Consider the following 17610-nt stretch of genomic DNA (forward strand, 5'->3'; position numbering starts at 1 on the left):
CAAATACTACTTCTTTAGTGATTGTATTAAGTTCCTCCCTCCCTATAGCCCCTTGATTATCCCTTATTGGGATGTTTTTAGTGTCTTCTACTGTGAAGACGAATACAAAATATTTGTTCAAAGTTTCTGCCATTTCCCTGTTCCCCATTATTAATTTCCCAGTCTTATTCTCTAGGGGACCAACATTTACTTTAGCCACTCTTTTCCTTTTTATGTACCTGTAGCAACTCTTACTCTGACGGATGACCCCTCTTTCCCCTCCAGGTCCAGCTCCCTTGCTTCGGTCGGTTTAGACAACACTTGTTATGGTCAGTGCTCCCTGAACTTTACTTTCATTGGGCCCAAGGTTCCGCCCTTTGTAAAAACGACACACCTCCATAAAGGTGTACCGACTTTCTGGAATAAAAAGGGCGCTGAAAATTTACCTGCTAATTCTCCGAGCTCCTCAGGATGTCTTCAGGCCCTGCGTAGCGCAACACAAGGGGTGTGGGACGGAGCCAGGTCCCGGCGCTGAAAACAGTGCCGGGACCTCTGCACATGCGCGCTAGTGTATGCACGCATGTGCAGTAACTCTTCGCAGCCCGATGCTCTGCAGTTCAGCCTCCTGTGCAGCCCCCCCCCCCGCGTTGAGCCTCCTACGGTCGGGTTTTTGGGTTCAGCCTGTACTGAATATGGTTTACTTCTCTGGCAATGTGTTTTGTGTATATGATGCTGTTTAGCATTGTTGTGTGCTTAAGACTGGTTGCCTGGGCAGAAGCGAACGGCTTTATAACTTTGAATCTTGATTTTTGAAAAGTTTGGGGCAAATGTATTATTTAATGGATTTTGGTCTAGCCAATTGTCAAAGTGAATATGTATTACTTGTAGCCAGAACCAAAATATTTGGCACAATTTATCCATTTATTATTTCATGCACACTGTAATGGTAAACTGTCAATCTCAGGAAAACTTATGTAGAATTATGGAATGCAGGCAAGAATTTTGAATGAAAGTCTAGCTGTAACAAATCTACAGGGCCTCGTGTTCAGCCCCCCGCGTTCAGTCTCCATTCACTAATCCTTGGTTCAAATGTCTATTTAAAATGTTTTAAATCATTTACATTGGAAGGTACCAATGACCAGAGAGGCAAAACCATACTTTTACATGGAAGCTGGGACTGCAAATTGGGAAGAGGCAAGAGAAGAGAGGGGCTAGAGGGATGAGCGATTCATTCCGAATTAAAGTCGTCCCCACACCCTGGTAATCTGGACAATGCTGCCCTTGCTTATGGGTGGCCCATAACTGCCCCTTCACCAGCAGAGATGTACACTCCAGGGCAACTGTGCTGCAGATATCAGTCAGACACCAGTCTGCTTGTTGCACTCTCTCAATACTTTTATTCACACAGTGCCAGATCTGTCGATGGTGTTAACCACACCAGTAATGGCGGGTACAGAAGTTTCTCGCACTGCTGCGTGCAAAGATCTGATAGATCAGTCTGAGATAGTTTCAAAAGCAGTTTTACTGCTCAAATGTACCCATAATTTAGCATAACCTGGTACTACAACTGTAACCTTATTCAGAGAGGCCACACACAGATGACAACTAAGGGAGACTGCTGGGCCAGTCTAAAGTCTGGCTTGGTTACAGTGAGGGGGGCCCATGTTACAAGTCGGGCTGGCTACCAACACCCTTTACTTGCACTCACTACAAAGGCAGCTGCCATGAGCAGGTCTGTGCCTCCTATAAATAATAATATTTATATAGCGCCTTTAACGGGAGTAAAATGTCCGAAGGCGCTTCACAACAGTGTTACAAGACAATACAAATAAATTTGACACCGAGCCACAAAAGAAGAAATTAAGGCAGATGACCAAAATCTGTTTTTAAAGAGATAAGATTTTAAGGAGTGTCTTAAAGGAGGAAAGAGAGGTAGAGAGACAGAGAGGTTTAGGGAGGGAGTTCCAGAGTTTACGACCCAAACAGCTGATGATTGAGCAGTTATAATAAGAGATGTTCAAGAGGCCAGAATTTGAGGAGCGCAGACATTTTGTGGGGTTGTGAGGCTGAAAAAGATGAGATATATAGTGAGGGATAAGGCCATGGGGTGATTTGTAAACAAGGATGAGAATTTTGAAATTGAAGCACTGTTTAACTGGGAGCCAATGTAGGTCAGAAAGCAGTGGTGATGGGTGATCGTGACTTGGTGCGAGTTAGTACACGGGCTGCTGAATTTTTTATGACCTCAAGTTTACATAGTGTAGAATGTGGGAGGCTGGCCAGGAATGAGTCGGAGTAGTCTTTTTTCTATAAAACAAAAACCTTAACCTCAAGTGTATAGTGCATGGGATCCAGTGTGTATCAGGGTTAACGATCTAACCTTCTATCCCTGTGTTATACCAGATACACATGATGGCCACTGTATACTACTGATCTATCGGATAGGTGGAAAACCACCACCCGAAAGACTGTACCTTTCAGGCGAAGATACAAAATATTACTAGAAAGAAATATGCCTAGAAACAAGTTAAATCGGCAGATAACAATCCTTAATTCACATCAACAGTTTTCGGAGAGCAAAATAAAGACTATTGCTGCTTTTAATGCAAGGGCTGATGGGAGTTGTGTCTCTCCACAGTTGAACTAGCCATCAACAACTTGTATTCCTCACAGCCCGAGACGCACACAGATGTCAATCAAATCAGCTTCCAACACACGATGGAGCACTTTGACCCCATTAATCAGCATTGACATCCAGTGTCTGCATTACTCAGGCAACAGTGAAGCAGATGCAATGCAATTCTTGCGTCTATCCCCTCATCTGATTTCAGATCAAACAATCGGGCCTTTCTCTCGGACAGCCTGACCTCATTCTCAGCTGTTGGCGTCGCAAGCAAAGTCAGATTCCATTTTTAACCTTAGTTAGTTTAAAAACCCCTATGGTAAGCCTCAAAGATGATACCATGCAATACAGAACCTTTCATGTGAAAAGGTATAATATAATAGGGAGGTATACAGTGGTGTTCCCCAGGGTTCAGTACGAGGACCACTGTTGTCTTTGATATACATTAATGACTTGGACTTGGGGTTACAGGGCACAATTTTGAAATTTTCAGATGACACGAAACTTGGAATACAGTAAACAATGACGAAGATCAGAATAGGTTTCAAGACAGACAGGCTAGTACAATGGGCAGACACTTGGTAGATGACATTCAACACAAAAGTGTCAGGTACTCCATTTTGGTAGGAAAAATGAGACACCATACATACTAATTGGTATGTTAAAGAAGTGTTAACTCTGTTTCTCTCTTCACAGATGCTGCCTGACCTGTTGAGTATTTCTAGCATTTTCTGTTTTTATTTCAGATTTCCAGCATCTGCAGTATTTTGCTTTCATATTAAATGGTACAATTTTAAAGGGGGCTTGGGGGAGGGGGTGGCGGGTGCTGTGCGCACAAATCTTTGAAGGTGGCAGGACAGGTTAACAAAGCAGCCAATAAAGCAGATGGGATCCTGGGCTTTATAACTGAAGGCATAGCGTACAAAAGCCAGGTAGTTATGCTAAACCTATATAAAACAGAAGTTGGCTCCAGCTGGAGTATTGTGTCCCATTCTCGGCACACTTTAGGAAGGACATAAAGGCTTTGGAGAGGGTACAGAAGAGATTTACTAGCATGGATGAGGGGTTACAGTTACGTGGATAGACTAGAGAAACTGGAGTTATTTTCCTTGGAGCAGAGAATGCCAAGAGGAGATTTGATAGAGGTGTTTAAAATCATGAAGGGTTTTGATAGATTCAATAAAAAGAAAAAGAAACTGGTTTCCAATCGCGATAATGAGGGGGCACAAATTTAAAGTGAGTGGCAAAAAGAACCAGAGGCAACATAAGGAAAAACTTTATGCAAGGAGTGGTTAGGATTTGGAATGTACTGCCTGATAGGGTGGTGGATACAGATTCAATCGTAGCCTTGAAAAGGGAATTGGATAAATACCTGAAGGAGAAATAATTGCAGGGATCTGAGGAAAGACCGGGGGAATGGGACTAACTGGTTCACTCTTTGAAAGATGCAGCAGACGCGATGGGCTGAATGGCCTCCTTCTGTGCTATATTATTCTCTAATTCTATAATATAGCAATGCTATTGTCAGTAACAGGACATTTCTCAGTTCCATCACAGCAAGGCACAATCGGTGGTCACCCATCCCCAGAGCTCAGCCAGCTTTTAGAACTGTGCCAAATGGATCATATGACAAGGTACCCTTCAACCAGATCCTCCCTGGAATTAGAGTGCAAGAGTCAGTGTTAGGTCGCAAGAACCCAAGACTACACCGAGTGTACAGCACAGAAACAGGACATTCAGCCCAACTGGGCTATGCCGATGTTTATACTCCACATAAGCCTCCTCCTACCCTTCTTCACATCGCCCTATCAAGATATCCTTGCTTCCTTTCTACATCATGTTTAACTAGCATCTCCTTAAATGCATCTATGCTTATACTTATGACCCCTAATTTTGGTCTGCCCAAGTGAAAACATCTCTACGTCTACCCTATCAAATCCCTTCATTACCTTAAAGACCTCTATCAGGTCACCCCTCAGCCTTCTAGAGAAAAAAAAAAGAGTCCCAGCCTTTCCTGATAAATCCTCTTAGTTCTGGCATCATCTTTGTGAATAATTTTTGTACCTTCTCCAATGCTTCTATATCCTTTTTATAATGTGGCGACCAGAATTGTGCATAGTACAGGTACAGTGCACCGAATCTGGAACCCTTGGGGCAGAGGCCGTTCCGGATTTTGCGTTTTTCCGGTCTTTGGAATGTCTTTCTGATGCCACGAATCCAGAAACACCCAAGTCCAGGTTCAGGTATTTCCAGATTTCAGAACGTCAGAAGAGGGGGGGGGGGGGGGGTGCTCGCAGAGGAGCTGTTCGGGTCACCGGCCTCGTCAATGAGGTCGGGCGGGCCCTGTCGCCGAGGAGCTGATCAGGCGGGCCCCGCGGTAGAGGAGCTGATCGGGCTGCCCCGTCGCGGAGGTGGTGTTTGAGCGGGCCGGCAAGGAGGCCACGAAGGGCAGCGGTGGTAAGATGAAGCCCGAGGTCGGGCGGCGGTGAGGTGAGGCCTGAGATTCGGACAGCGGCGTGGCGAGGGGCGGTGAGGAGAGGCCTGAGGTCGGGCAGTGGTGAGGCGAGGCCCAGCCCGAGGTTGGGCAGAGGTGGGACCTCGAGGTCAGCGGGTCTGGATTCCGGAACGTTTTATGGATTCTGGACAACCCTGCCACCAATAGGTCCAGAGTCCGGATTTCAGATTTTGGACACTGCATCTGTACTCCAAAGTGTGGTCTAACCAAAGCTCGATACAAATTTAACATAACTTCGCTGCTTTTCAGTTCTATCTCCCTCTAGAAATGAAACCCAGTGCTTTCTTTGCTTTTTTTATGGCCTTATTAACCCGGGTCGCTACTTTGTGATTTGTGTAGCTATACCCCTAGAAGGTGCTACTCTCAAACCCTACATGGCAGAGGGCCAGCAGTGTAGCAGCAGTGAGAGAGATCCGCTTTGCTGAGAGAAAGAGTGCTCCTACAACGAGGGGTAGACCTGTCATTAGCTTCTTTCAAGTAACCTTTCCTGATACAAGGCCAGCACTTCATGGCTGTACTATACCTTACAAAGGTGTGAATCAACCGTATCTAGGTGGTACTGTCCTTTGGAATTGGTCTGAATCAAATACCCACACTGCAGAGAAACCATCACTCCAGCTCCATGCCATCCCACACTTGGAACAAATAGCTGGAACGTTGCAAAACTGGCTAGTAAGCAGAAGATGGATCACTTGTTTGTTTGCTGTCTTGCTAGCAATGGTCTCTACCCTTCTCAGAGTTGGGGGAGGAGGGAGAGAGAGTGAAAGAAAGAGAGAAAGACAGATTTGTGTGCCACTTTATGTTCTCATCAATAAGGATGTCATCTTACCTCTCAATTCTGGCAGTAATCAGGGACAAGGGTTATCCTTACAGGAAATTCTCCGTAACTCAGTCTGAGAAGCTGAACAGAAAGAAAGGAAGGCACAGTCTTACACACGGTCACAGCTGGGAGCATGTACACATTTCCTCTCATCCTCACATTTCCAAAGTCATAAAAAATTTGATCGCCATCCTTAATGTGATTCTATTCCCTCCCTATAGATATATTTGACTTTTCAGATACCGGGGAGTTGTCACCACACCGTGGGATAAGTAACAATCTGTTGCCAGTACGATTATGGGTAAGTTTTGTTGTGAAGGACCGAGACATATCCTCCGCAGTTATAATGAGGTCACTTACGGAATGTGCGGATTCAAATGAAAAATATATTGTAACTGGGGTGTGACTCTGGTACATTACTTGGGCATAATGCACTTCTGCATCATAACCGTTAGAGTTCCAATAGCCCTGTGGATAAAGAACTGTGCTAACACTTCCTATGTTAGAGGGAGAGCTATAAACGTCCTGTGCACAATACACTCTAATGAGCATACAAGAGGCAGCTATAATGTTCCTGCAAATAATGGTGTGTTAACAAGACCATTAATGCAAAGAAATGTCACAACACACAGAGCTGATATCACCAAGGGGCAGGATATAGATGAAGATGTGGAGGGGTCCAAGAATGGGTCTTGGGGGACTCCAGGTGACAGTAAAGGAGTCAGAAGACATGCCATTACTCGAGATGCTCCAACTACAGTCACAGAAGTAGGAGTAGAACCAAGCAAGGGCAGTCTTATGGAGCTGGTCAGCGGAGTAGAAGCACAGGAAGAGGATGGTGCGTTTGACTGTGCCGAAGGCGGTGGATAATGTCATTGTGACTTGGAATAAAGGTAGATCAGCTATGATCTCATTGAATAGCGGAGCAGACTCGAAGGGCCGAATGGCCTACACCTGCTGCTATTTCTTATGTTCTTATACAAGAGAATTTATATAACCGTGTTATTGCAATAGAACGCTCCTCTAGAATAGAGCTACAATGTCCCTGTATATACCAGTTATTACAGAACATTCGCTTAGAATACAGAACTATAATACGCTGCATTACATCTCTAACGTTGCTGCATATGCTGATAGAATCCTCACACACATTTAGAAATCTGTCGAAGTCCACTGATCCTCTAAATTTAGAGACTATCAAAGCCCCAATGTGATTCAGTCCTCAAATATTTCAGTGAGCAGCTGAAAATGAGCGACGAAGATTGCAGTTTTTACAGTATGCCTGGGCATGGCGTGAAACGCTGGCGACATTATTTAGGGTAGCGCATCTCAATTACACAACAATTCAACCCATCAGAGAAACTTCAACCCATACCAGGGTATCAGGACCTGGACAATAAAGCGGAAAGCCATTAAACCCATGTAGAAAATCATACTAATCGTATTTGGGACCGTACAGTCAATGGGCTTATTTACTGTATTAGTACCAATAATATTTGAAAAATTAGTTAAAGCAATATGCGTCTTGCATGACACTCTTAAATGGATCAACAATGCTCGGTGGCAGTGAGTGAAGCAAATCAGACATTGAGTGGTAGAAAGGTCAATATTGAGCCGGATTAGTGAGATAATCCTGCCGCTTTATAAATCATTGGTGCACCCGTACGTAAAATACTGTGTACAGTTCTGATCGCCACAGTACAAAAAGGATATTGCAGCTATTGAAAAGGTACAGAATAATGCAACCAGAATAATTGCAGGGATGAAGGGATTGGATTATGAGGGGCAATTATATAAACTGAGCATGTTCTCACTGGGAGAGAAGGTTGAGAGGTGATGGCTGCTGTTTTTAGGATTCTAAAGGGACGATCATAGAATGATACAGCACAGAAGGCCTTCAGCCCATCGTGCCTGTGCCAGATCTTTGAAAGAGTTATCCAGTTAGTCCCCACTCCCCAGACCTTTCACAATAGCCCTGCAATTTTTTCCTCAAGTATTTATCCAATTTCCTTTTAAAAGTTATTATTGAATCTGTTTCCACCATCTTTCAGGCAGTGCATTCCAGATCGCAACTAGCTGCATTTAAAAAAAATCTCATTTACCTTGAACAAAAGAACCAATTATCTTAAATCTGTGCCCTCTGGTTTTTGATACTTCTACCACTGGAAACAGTTTCTCCTTATTTACTCTATTAAAACGCTTCAACATTTTGAACACCTCTATTAAATCTCCCCTTAACCTTCTCTGCTCTAAGACTAGATAATGTAGACCATGAGAAGCTGTTCAGCATGTCCAAAACAGCAGAACCAGAAGACATGGCCTAAACTTGAAGGGGGGGGGGGGTAAATTCAAAACTAATCTGCAGAAACAATATTTCAGCAAGTGTGGGGTCAATCTATGGAACAGGCTCCCTAGGGAGATGGTGGAAGCAGTTAGTATTGATTCTCAGAAAATAACATTTTGGGATATAGTTATAGGGGCAATTTGAGTCACGACATGTGGTAAGTGTAGCATGCTCGGGAGGTAAAAGAGGACTTTGGACACATGATTTCCAAAGCTCTCCACCACTGGCGTTTTGCTTGCGTCATGTCTGGGTCTGCTACAGACCAATTTATAGAGATTGATTGCTATGACAACAACTTTTAACGTAGTGAAATGTCCCAAAGTGGAGTGTTAAGACAAAAAATTTGACACCGATCCACATAAGGAGAAATTAGGGCAGGTGACAAAAAGCTTAAGAGGTAGGTTTTAAGGCGTGTCTTGAAGGAGGAAAGAGAGGTAGAGAGGCGGAGGGGTTTAGGGAGGGAATTCCAGAGTTTGAGGCCTCGGCAACAGAAGGCACAGCCACCGATGGTTGAGCGATTATAATCAGGGATGCTCAAGAGGGAAGAATTTGAGGAGCGCAGACATCTCGGAGGGTTGTGGGGCTGGAGAAGATTACAGGGATAGGGAGGGCTGAGGCCATGGAGGGATTGAAAACAAGGATGAGAATTTTGAAACTGAGGCGTTGCTTAACCGGGAGCCAATGTAGGGGCGATAGGTGAGTGGAACTTGGTGCGAGTTCATCATCATAGGCAGTCCCTCGGAATCGAGGAAGACTTGCTTCCACTCCCAAAGTGAGTTCTTTGTTGGCTGAACAATCCAATACGAGAGCCACAGACCCTGTCACAGGTGGGACAGACATTCGTCGAGGGAAGGGGTGGGTGGGTGTGAGTTAGGACACGGGCAGCAGAGTTTTCGATCACCTTTAGTTTATGTAGGGTAGAATGTGAGCCAGCCAGGAGTGCGTTGGAATAGTCAAGTCTAGAGGTAACAAAGGGCATGGATGAGGACTCCAGCAGCGGATGTGCTGAGGCAAGGGCAGAGACGGGCGATGTTACGGAGGTGGAAACAGGCGGTCTTAGTTATGCTATGGATATGTGGTCGACAACTCATTTCAGGGTCAAATAGGACACCAAATAGTCTGGTTCAGCCTCAGACAGAAGTTGGGGAGAGGGATGGAGTCAGTGGCTAGGGAACGGAGTTTGTGGCAGGGACCGAAAACAATGGCTTCGGTCTTCCCAATATTCAATCGGAGAAAGTTTCTGCTCACAAGCAGTCTGACAATGAGAGACCACGGAGGGGACAAGAGAAGTGGTCAACAACTCCGTTATCGTGTTATCATGTGACCTCGATGAAACATGGACTTTCTTTATCTGGTGATTCCTAGGTTATGTTCAGATTTCTGCCATAGTCACCAGAGACAGATCTGCAAGAGAAGTACCACCCTGGTGTTACACGCTATAGACACACTCCATGTTTGGAAGTCAAGACCTCAAATAGTACCCACTGGGTGTGTTTCACAGTTGAAGTGGACACAAAACCTTCCTCTTCCACTCCCTAAAGATGTCACCAATGGTGCATCAGGGAAGGAGCAAGTGTATTTATACCTTCAATTTTGTGGAATGGCAACTGTAACTCACTCAGCAAGTTCTCAGTCCTGCTTGTGGAGACGTTCTTTCCAATGTTAAGTACCGTACGCAGTTGTGAGTTACATGCTAGAATCTGATTGCGGCTTCAGATGGTTTCGATATCCCAGCTATCTGTTATTCTATATATACCACCCAAACCCCACGATTAGATTCCAGCCTGTAACACACTTCCAGGTATCTGTTATTCTATCTATTAACCACCTGAACCAGTCAGATTCTAGCCAGTAACTCACTGTTCCATATGGTACTCAACACAGGAAAGAACATCTCCACACGCAAGACGGAGAATGTGCCGACTGAGTTATGGTCGCCATTCCACAAAGTTGACAATACAGATTCAATCTCATTAATCCCCATGCTGTTGTGATGAGGCAACAAGTAAAAATGATCACAAACAGCTTACAAGGAGAGAAGAATTGGTTGGGAAATAGAGAGGTAAATGGAATATTTAGGAATGTAAATCTTTAGTCCCGAGAATAGTGAGCCGGTGCAAATGCTGATCATCCGCGAATGGTGTTCAGTGTCAGGGTAATTGTAAAATAGTGGTCGAGTCCAGGGCGTTCACTACAGGGCTCTGTGTAGATATGCAAAAGGTATTTACAAATCACTCTGCGGGATCTAATTTCTGCAATGTCCTAATCATTAAAAGGAAACGACTTGCATACTGCTTTGCTTATGAATGTGTAGACTGAGATAACCCAAATTTGGAAAAGAACAGGAGGCAATCTGGGAAGTAACTCATCAGCTCACCACTGAATCGCCTTAAATCATGGAAGCAGAGTTCCATTTTTATTTATTTTCCCTCATCTCCTGAAGACAATGACTTTTCATTTGGGATGGAAAGGGAGTCATCCAACAGGTAACAGATACCATGAATAATGGTCACTTATGTGCAACTGATTTTGATCACATCAGGTTGCTAACTAAAACCACGCTTGTGTTTCTTTTCCCTTATGCACAACACTTCATTCTCCTTCACTGCAATCTCATTGACATGGACATCGCCTCTGTCACCGTCAGGGAATGTTCTGACTTTGGGAGGGGCAGGATACTGGCCCACAAGTGACTCTTATGGATTACTCGATCTTTTTGAACCAAAGCACCTGGTCTCTACGCAGCACCTTTCCCAGTACGACAGGAGTCAGGAAAATGCCTGGTAGAGCTGCGGCTCAAGTGATCGGGTATAATAGTAAGAGACAAGTTCAGGGACACAATACACAGACATGCCGCATGTCGACAGGGAGTCTCCAGACATTACTGTCGGTCTTCTAAAGCAAGGCCAACTCCATCGCAGGCTTCGGCGCACCCTGTTGTGGCCACACACAGGACGAGTAGATTAGAGTGGGTATGATGAACGTAGCACACTGAACGTGTACCTTTTGAGCCTCATCGCAGCAACAACCCCATAAATAATTCAATCTGTGACAACTAAGTGTTAACTTTAAGAAACATTCACAGATTTTAAAACGTCCTGCATAGTGACAAAGGATACCCCCGTCCACTCTTCGTTCAAGAGGTCTTTCAGTTTTAAAAAAATCCTCAGTCCTGTTCCACGCTCACACATTAAACCATGAGAAACTCTTCAAAACGCGTGATTTTGGCACTCACGCAATCAAGCTTATCACTCGCCTTTTTAAAAAAAAATGAGCCAAGATCTGTGTCGCAGCATATTCCGAGCACATCAACTCCCTTTCCCAACCCGCTACTGCTCAATCTCCTCAGGCAGCTGCAGCCGTTCCTATGAAATGTTCCCCACTTCTCTCCTCTCGGCTAAGCCAGTTTATTTGAGACCAATGGGATTACTGGGCCTGGCAATAACAGACACTGAGAGCACCTCAGTTTTTGATTATTTTGATGCCATGGAAACCGCACGGATGAAACTTGGCTGCAAGAGGACATTTCAGGCCATGAAGCGCGAACCAAATAGGATCAGCTGTCCCATATACTTACACCTGTCCATCAAAAGTCAGGTCCCACTGAGTGTGGCGCAGAGAGCAAGCAAGCAGGATAGGCTTTGCATGCATGCATCACCCTTCAATCCCAGTGAAATTAAAATATAGAATTTTTACAATATAGTCCATTAAAAAAAGAATTTGCATTTGTAAAGCGCTTTTCACGATCTCAGGACCTCCCAAAGTTTTCTAGAGAAACCCCACAGCCAAATTGCACACAGCAAAGCCCCATAAACAGCAATGTGATAATTACCAGATAACATGTTTTTTCAGTGATGTTAGTTGAGGGATAGATATTAGCCAGGAATGAGATGTTGCCAGAGGCAGCCCGGCCGGATGGAGATCCATCTGGGTGAGGGGGGAGTCCCCTTCTGCCAGAGGAGGCATAGGCTGCCACTGGTACTGGCGGGACCAGATGTCATTACTACTTCTGGCTGTGAACAGTCGAGGAGCACAGTTGCCTTTTGCTCGCAATCTGCGACCAGTTTGAACTGGCCTCGGGAGCAAAAGCGAGGCCATGCTCTTTGGCAACTGGATCAACTGATCCTGTATTCCCTTCACCGTTAAACCAGATTACCTGAAGGTGTTGGGAATATGGTTCGGAGCGGACGGGGCGTGCGCCAAAAACTGGGAAGAGCGTATCGCCAAAGTGAAGCAAAAACTGGGATGGTGGAAGCAGCGCTTCCTCTCCATAGCAGGAAAGAACCTGGTCATCAGGAGTGAGGTGCTCTCGGGGTTGCTACACGTGGTACAGGTCTGGCCCATCTCTCTCTCCTGTGCCGCGGCAGTTACCCGGGCCGTCTTCCACTTTGTCTGGAGGTCCAAAATGGAACATGTACGCAGAGACACAATGTACAAATCTCTGCACAATCCTTATGGCCACCTTTGTGTGCGGCTGCATCAAGCTGTGCACAGACCCCCGGTACGCAAACACCAAGTGTCACTACGTGCTGAGGTTCTACCTGTCCTCTTTGCTGCGAAGAATGGGCCTGGCCATGCTGCCGCGAAACGCCCCCACCAGCTGGACCATGCCTGCCCACCTGTCCTTCGTGGAAAAGTTTTTCACAAAAAACCCCTTTGACCACAAGGCCATAAAACGATGGTCAGCATGTAACGCCCTGGATGCCCTACGAAAGGAAGAGAGGGTGGACCCTGTCGGGTGGTTCCCTGAGCAGACTGTCGAACTCGTTTGGCAGAACGTCTCATCACCAGAGCTGTCACACAAGCACCAAGACGTAGCTTGGTTGGCGGTGAGGAGGGCCTTACCTGTCAGAGCGTTCATGCACAGCCGACATCTCAGCAGCACGGCATGGTGCCCCCGAGTCGGCTGTGGGGCGGACAAGACTGTCACCCATCTCCTTCAGGATTGCGCCTTCGCAAGGCAGGTTTGGAAAGAGATGCGGTGGTTGCTGTCGAGGTTCATCCCGAGCAGCTCCGTAACACAGGACTTTGTGCTCTACTGGCTGTTCCCAGGGACACACACCGAGACAGACATCACCTGCTGCTCGAGGGCCATCAACTCGGTCTTTGGTCTTCCAGAGCAAGGAGATGTCCACGTCTGCGTGTTGCAGACTGGCGCAATCCAAGATCCAGGATTACGTGCTGAGGGACGCACTTAAAATTGGTGCAGTCGCCGCAAAGGCACGGTGGGGAAGGGCCACAGTTTAAAACCCTTCTGCCACGGTAAACCCGGGGGCAGGAATCAGTACAAAACTCCCCTCGGGCTGTACTTGTAACTTTGTTTTTGTGTACATGGAGCACCATGATCTGTAAACACCTATGTAGTGCCATGTACAATGCAAGGTCTGTTTCGTGATGCACGTTGGAAAGGAAAAATGTAAATGTACCATCACCCATTCCGTGTACTGTATAGTGACACATGAAATGTAATTTGTTGAATGTACTACAATGTATCCCGTATTGTCCCGAATTGTACTTGAACTGAAAAGCAAGGAAATGTATCGAACGGAACTGCCGTCAGCACCCAAATGTAGTGTATGGGATTGCCGACCGCAGCTAAATGTACTGAACTGCTTTTGAATGTACTATACAAATTTTTATATGAATAAAGTATATTTTGAAATTTAAAAAAAACAGCTGCCTCTTGGGCCTGCTCTATTATTGCACGGCCGATCTGACATCAGGGCAGGTGAGCAGCCAGAAAATTCAAAGCTGCCAACAGGGAATGTGTACAAGTGCTGCTAATTCAGGTGGTAAAGTAGGGAGCACTGCTCGTTACATCTTGCAACAGCACACACTAGCTGCCACAGTCCGCCACAATACCCCATCAGCAGAAACCTAAATGCAATACACTGCGATGCGAATATATTCCATGGAATTGCACACACTGGAGTATAATCACAAGCAGTAATATCCCTCTTAGAAATCTTCACTTGCTCAGTTTAAAAGCTCCTCTCATCTCAACACGTTGCAGATTATGCGTTATCCTGTACATAAACCACACACTGCGCTTTCCTGTACATAAACCATGACAGCTTGCATTTATACAGCACCTTTAATGTAGGTAAACATTTCAAGATGCTTTACAGAGGCATGATCAGAAATAAGTTGCCGAGCCAAAGGAGGAGATATTAGGTTAGGAGAGATAGCCAAAAGCCTAGTCAAGAGGTGGGTTTTAACAGAGATGGGGAAATGGAGAGGTAGAGGGGCTGTGGCAAGAAATTCTAGAATATGAGCCAAGGCAACTGAAGCCCTCGGCATTAATAATGTGCAAAGTGTTGGGGCATATGCATATGGTCAAAGCCTGCGGAACAGTGTTCAGGGGAAAGTTGCAGCCTGGAGGAGATTACAGACATAAGTGAAAAGGATTTAAACACCAGGAAGATCATTTTTAATTGGAGCAGTGGGGAGATTGGGAGCCAATGTAGGTCAGCAAGAGTGGAGTGATGGATGAGTGGAACTTGGTGAAGGATAGAATACAAGCATCAGAGTTTGGAATGAGCGGACATTTAAGCAATGTGTTGAGGATAAGAGATTGAGATGCTAGCCAGGAGGCTTGGGGTAACAAAGGCATAGATGAGGGTTTCAGCATTACTCAAACTGCATAATCCCTGGATGTATTCCGTTTCCGTGTATATAAACTCTGATTTTAGTTAGAATACAACTGTTTTAGAAATGGCTAGAAAGTTATCTTGGAGGCTGTTCAACCATACTACACTGCAAAATGGTAACCAGCACCCAGCTGTGTTCGAAATGCAGGCAAGTTCTTTGATCTGTACATTAGTCACGATACAGAAGCTTAATTCTAGGTGCTAATTCAATTATTGGTCCCTTGAAGGAGCATGGGTATTTGATAAGAGACATTCCAACAGTTAAAAGCATCAACAGTCACGGAGTAAAACAGGTGATCTGTTAACTTACACATTAACATGGGATGAAACGATCTCCTAAGTTGGGTGGCAGTGTGAGCTGCGAGGAGGATGCTATGAGGCTGCAGAGTGACTTGGATAAGTTAGGTGAGTGGGAAAATGCATGGCAGATGAAGTATAATGTGGATAAATGTGAGGTTATCCACTATGGTGGTAAAAACAGAGACAGACTATTATTTGAATGGTGACAGATTAGGAAACGGGGAGGTGCAATGAGACCTGGGTGTCATGGTACATCAGTCATTGAAGGTTGGCATGCAGGTACAGCAGGCGGTTAAGAAAGCATATGGCATGTTGGCCTTCATAGCGAGGGGATTTGAGTACAGGGGCAGGGAGGTGTTACGACAGTTGTACAGGGCCTTGGTGAGGCCACACCTGGAGTATTGTGTACAGTTTTGGTCTCCTAACTTGAGGAAGGACATTCTTGCTATTGAGGGAGTGCAGCGAAGGTTCACCAGACTGATTCCCGGAATGGCAGGACTGACATATCAAGAAAGACTGGATCAACTGGACTTGTATTCACTGGAGTTTAGAAGAATGAGAGGGGATCTCATAGAAACGTTTAAAATTCTGATGGGTTTAGACAGGTTAGATGCAGGAAGAATGTTCCCAATGTTGGGGAAGTCCATAACCAGTGGTCACAGTCTAAGGATAAGGGGTAAGCCATTTAGGACCGAGATGAGGAGAAACTTCTTCACCCAGAGAGTGGTGAACCTGTGGAATTCTCTATCACAGGAAGTTGTTGAGGCCAATTCACTAAATATATTCAAAAAGGAGTTAGATGTAATCCTTACTACTAAGGGGATCAAGGGGTATGGCGAGAAAGCAGGAATGGGAATGGGAAGCAGAAAGCACGAAGTTGCATGTTCAGCCATGAACTCATTGAATGGCGGTGCAGGCTCGAATGGCCTACTCCTGCAACTATTTTCTATGTTTCTATCATTGTGGCTTTGAATTTAATTTATTAATAGCACTTTATTTGGGGCAACGTGTGGTCTGAAGTCCTTCAGATTATCGGACTATATACCAGATACATTATGGAACATAATTTAACTTCAAACAGATTTCATCTGTATTGTCCTTTAGTATCTGATGATGTGTAGTTATTTTATTTGTAATTAAATCCAACCATGAAATTTAGCCCGAAACTAACAGTCTGCCATTTTTACAATCTTTCAAGAATAGGCAGAACAGTGGGTATCTCATGTGACCTCCGGTGCATTGCATAATAACTAAAGGGACAATTGTTGAAGAAAAGACTGACTTGTATTTACATAGCACATTTCACAACCTCAGGATGTTTCAAAGCACTTTACATCCAATAAAGTACTTCTGAACTGTTGTCACGGTTGTAATGTAGGAAACACGGCATTCAATTTGCTCACAGCAAGGTCCCACAAACAGTAATAAGGGAATGGCCAGATAATCTGTTTGTGGCTTTGGTTGAGGGATAAATATTGGCCAGGACACTGGTGAGAACACCCCAGCTCTTCTTCAAATAGTGCCATGGGATCTTTTGTATCCACTTGAGGGGGCAGACAGGATATCAATTTAATGTCTTATCCAAAAGATGGTACCTCTGACAGTGCAGCACTCCCTCAGCACTGCACTGGAGTGTCAGCCTAGATTACGAGCTCAGGTCTCTGGAGTGGGACTTGAAGCCACAACTTTCTGACTCAGGATACAAGAATACTGACTGAGCGACAGCTGACATCTCTACTAACATTGTTAGTCCTGTGGCATGTGTAGGAGGAGCAAACTTTTATTCATAATAGACTTGGTCTCTTTATGGCAACTGCCTTTTGCGGTTATATTTATCTCTCAATCAACATCACAGAAACAGATTATCTGGTCATTCACATTGCTGTTTGTGGGAACTTGCTGTACGCAAATTGGCTGCCGCGTTTTCTACTTCATCATAGGCAGTCCCTCAAAATCGAGGAAGACTTGCTTCCACTCTAAAAATGAGTTCTCAGGTGGCTGTACAGTCCAATGTGGGAATTACATTCTCTGTCACAGGTAGGGCAGACAATGGTTGAAGGAAAGAGTGGGCAGGGAGCCTGGTTTGCCGCACGTTCCTTCCGCTGTCTGTGTTTGATTTCTGCATGCTTTCGGCGACGAGACTCGAGGTGCTCAGCACTCTCCCAGATGCTCTGCCTCCACTTTGGGTGGTCTTGGGCCAGGGATTCTCAGGTGTCGGTGGGGATGTTGCACTTTATCAAGGAGGTTTTAAGGGTGTCCTTGAAACATTTGCTCTGCCCACCTGAGACTCGCTTGCCGTGTAGGAGTTCAGAGTAGAGCGCTTGCTTTGGGAGCCTCGTGTCGGGCACGCGAACAATGTGGTGTGGCCCGCCCAACAGA

At 45.2% G+C, this 17610-nt stretch overlaps 1 protein-coding gene across 8 annotated transcripts in view; it reads right to left on the reverse strand.

Annotated features, from left to right (window-relative positions):
• LOC139279915 (thyroid hormone receptor-associated protein 3-like) overlaps positions 1–17610 on the reverse strand; it is a 142180-nt gene that overhangs the window by 61430 nt on the left and 63140 nt on the right. For 7 of the 8 annotated variants that reach the window (XM_070899238.1, XM_070899234.1, XM_070899237.1 and 4 more), the window contains one exon: positions 5947–6018. The exons of the other annotated variant lie outside the window; for it this stretch is intronic. The gene's annotated coding sequence lies outside the window, so the exon portion shown is untranslated. The remainder of the gene's footprint in view (positions 1–5946; positions 6019–17610) is intronic. 8 annotated transcript variants of the gene reach the window in all.

Source organism: Pristiophorus japonicus, chromosome 14 (genome assembly GCF_044704955.1).
Source record: "Pristiophorus japonicus isolate sPriJap1 chromosome 14, sPriJap1.hap1, whole genome shotgun sequence".
Taxonomy (NCBI): domain Eukaryota; kingdom Metazoa; phylum Chordata; class Chondrichthyes; family Pristiophoridae; genus Pristiophorus; species Pristiophorus japonicus.